The following is a 3888-nucleotide window of genomic DNA, read 5'->3' on the forward strand; positions in this document are numbered from 1 at the left end:
TTTTTAAAATTATGGTAAATTCTTCCTTTTAAGCTTCTTGGGTTTGCATTTGTATTTGTTTTGTTTCACTTTCTAGTAAAATTCTCTGACATTTAAGGAAAAGGCATTTCTTTTAGAATGCTGTTGTTGGTGTTGCTGAGATGACTACAAGGTGTGACATAAGTGTGGTTCAACTACAAGCCCAGGGAGATAACATAGAGCTAAATAAGAGACCGTCATAGTATTTTCACATTAGAATAGAGGCGTCTAACATACTAAGAATTGTGTAGGAAGATTTGCATTCTGGTGGTGAGAATAATTTTTTATATAATTCATGAATTCTATTTATGAATCATAAAATGTCTGTTATTGACAAGGTGTTTTAGGCTGTTCATGTTGTTAAGAGATATGGAATTGGTCCAGAATCCTACATACCCTCAGCACTGACTCATAGTTAGCCTATATGAAAATGGAGGAAATACTGGAAAATCCGTGGACATCCTCAAAATTGTAATGTTGAAATGAAATGTTGCAGTTATCATGTCACTCTAGCTTAATGAATTGGTTATACTAAGAAAGTGTTTATACTACACACTGCTATAAAGTCTTTGATGTAATCATTCAAATTGTTAATTTGGTCTTCAAATACCCAATTCTTTATAGGCCATTGTCTTCCTTGCAAAATGCTGACAGAGACCTGCTCTGATCTGCCTTGCAAGATGTTGATCTTAATTACAAGATGCAGGGGGGAAACCTGCCCAGATCTTCCTTGAAAGATATCGATTATCTGACTTGTAAGATTGTGACAGAAGACCTGACAAAAGTATTTCTTGCAAGATGTTATTAAGTTTCCTTGCAAGATGGTGGGAAAACATTCTCTTATCTGTCTTACAATATGTCGCTGATACTCTTTTTAAAAGGTGCTGATAGAAGACCTGGTCTGAGCTTCACGGATCTTTTTTGGAAGATGCTGATAGAGGACTGCTCTGATCTTCCTGGCAAGATGTTGCTGGTCTTCCTTGCAAATTGTGAGAGGAGACCTGTTCTGCTCTACCTTGCAAGATTTTGCTGAACTTCCTTGCAAGAAATTGATTGAGACCTGCAATGATCTTCCTTACAAGATATCGCTGGTCTTCCTTAAAGGGTGCTGATAGAAGACCTGCTCTGGTCTTCCTTGCCAAGATGTCGCTGATCTGCTTTGCAATATAGAAGACCTGCAATGATATTTCATGCAAGATGCTGCTGATCTTCTTCAAAGAAGCTATTAGAAGACCTGCTCTGGTCATTCTTACAAAGATGTGGAAGATATTCCTTGGAAAATGCTGTGAGGAGACCCGCTCTGATCTTTGTTGAAAGATCATTAATTTTAAAATTATTTTTAAAATCAGATTTTTATTTTGAAGAATGTTATTTAAAAATACTGGCCAATTAACGGGTCGTGCAAGTCCAAATATTGACCCGTGTGGGTGTGTGGGTGTGTGTGTATGTGTGTCTGGTCTAAACCTGAGACAGAGGAGTCATGGCCAGGCAGGGCATAACTGACAGGCAGACACACAAACTCAGATGGTCCAAAGAAAAAACAGCATAATCCGGTGGTAGGCACAACATGCCAATAATATAGACCTAGAAGCAGCTGCTGCATGAGATGACCTGGAAAGCTTTTTCGCGCAGTACTCTTCCAGAAAATTGTTCCCAGCACGACTCCCAATGCACAGAGGGGAGGATCTATTTTGTGAGTGGGATCAATCTGATGTGCCCTTCCCTGAAAACGCCACTGATTTCCCTGCAAAATTCTGATAGAAGACATGCTCTGATCTGCCTTGCAAAATTTTGCAGATCTATCTATCAAGATGGTGGGAGAAGACCTGCCCAGATCTGGCTTGAAATACGTCATCAATCTGGCACTCAAGATGGTAAAAAAAGACCTACTATGGTGTTCCATAACAGGTCGCTAATCTTCTTTGCAAAATGCTGGAAGAACCTACTGTGATCACTTTTTCAAGATGTCGCTGATATCTCTTAATGATGATGAGAGAGGGCCCATTCTGATATTCCCTGATCTGCCTTGCAAGATGCTGATAGAAGATCTGCCATGATTTACCATGCAAAATGTTGCAGCTGTTCCCTGCAAGTTGCCAGAACCAACCTGCTCTGTTCTGCCTTGCAAGTTTGCGCTGATCTTCCTTGGAAGATATCCCTGGTCTTCCTTAACAGGTGCTGAGAGAAGACCTGCTCTGATCTTCCTTTCAGGATGCTTCATATCTGCCTTGCTAGATGCTGATAGAAAACCTAGTAATATCTGCCATGCAACATTTTGCAGATTTCTTACCAAGATGCTGATGCAATACTTGCTTGGACCTTCCTTGCAAGATATGCCTGGGATTCTGATTTTTCATGCATCATTTTGCTGAACTTCCTTGCAAGATGTGCCTGGCCTTCTGATTTACGATGCAAGATATTGCTGATTTTCCTTGCAAGATGCTGATACAAGACCTGCTCTGATCTTCCTCGCAAGGAATCCATAATCTTGCTTTAGTTGTGCTGAGGAAAGACCCGCTCTGATCTTTCTGGCAAGATTTTGCTGATCTGCTTTGTAAGATGCTGACAGAAGACCTGCTCTGACTTGCCTTGCAAGATGTCGTCGATCTTCATTGGAAGATGCTGAGAGATAACCTGGTTTGATAGTCCATGCAAAATATCCCTCGTCTTCCTTAAATCGTGCTGAGATAAGACTTGTTCCAATCTTCTTGCAACACGCTTCTGATCTGCCTTGCAAGAAGGTGATGGAAGACGTGCTCGGATCTTCCTTGCAGATGTGGATCATCATGTTTGCCATATAGAAGACCTGTGCTGGCCTTGCTTGCAAAATGCTGCTGATCTTCCTTGGAAAATGCTGATAGGAGAGCTTCCCTGGTCTTCCTGGCCAAATGTGACTGATATTCCTTGCAAGATGCTGGGAGGAGACCTGGTCTAATCTACCTACCAAGATATTGCAGTTTCTCCATAGAAGATGCTGATAGAAGACCTGCACTAATCAACCTTGCAAGACATCAATGATATGCGTGGCAAGATAGCAGACCTGCTCTGATCTCCCTTGGATGTGGCTACTGATCATCCTTGTAAGATGCTGAGGGCAACCTGAGGGAGATGTTCCCAAGTGCGCATGCATCTCCTTCTTCAACGTGTCTGAGCCCAGTTCAGGCTTCAGAAGGCCTACAGGTGGGTGAAAAATTATCGCTCCTACTCTCTGGAAAATTTTGGGTATGTATGGATAGGGTTCACTTCTCCTTTTACTCTTTTAGGTTTGCTTCAAAAGGTTTGTGGGAAAAATAGGACTTTTATCAATATTTCAATATTGCACAACAAGACCCTGGCATAAGCAGAATGCTACGCCCTTAGAGAGACATGTGTGGGGGGGCCCTTAATGTGTGTGTGTGCTTGCACATCATACAGGGTTGTTTGCGTAGCATGGGTTTTAGCAAACACCTCAAGAGTCTGTCAACCAGTGGTGTAGGTCATGCAACCAATGTGGTACATTCTCATGTGCTTATTTACATATGTTTGTCAAACTCACCCTGCTCATAAGGAGTTCTGCATGCTGTCGACCTGCTCTGGCTCCTCTCTGGTGAAAAAGTTCACCTCTTCTTACTGCGGAATATTATGGGTGCTCTTTCATTGTTCAAAAGTTTCATGATTTTTTAATTATTAATTTTAACATCGGGTTTATATGCAGAATAATGTTTTTTAAAGATCCTGCTGGATGTTCCTGTTGGATGTACGCAATGTTGACTCCTGTGCGTGTGTATGTGTGTGTTTGTGTGAGTGTGTGCGTGGGATTGCACATCACAAAAGAGTCTTTGTGTAGCGTAGGATTTACCAAACACCTTGGAAGTCAGTCTAGGTCAGGCA

This window comes from Tenrec ecaudatus, unplaced genomic scaffold (assembly GCF_050624435.1).
Source record: "Tenrec ecaudatus isolate mTenEca1 unplaced genomic scaffold, mTenEca1.hap1 Scaffold_539, whole genome shotgun sequence".
Lineage (NCBI taxonomy): Eukaryota > Metazoa > Chordata > Mammalia > Afrosoricida > Tenrecidae > Tenrec > Tenrec ecaudatus.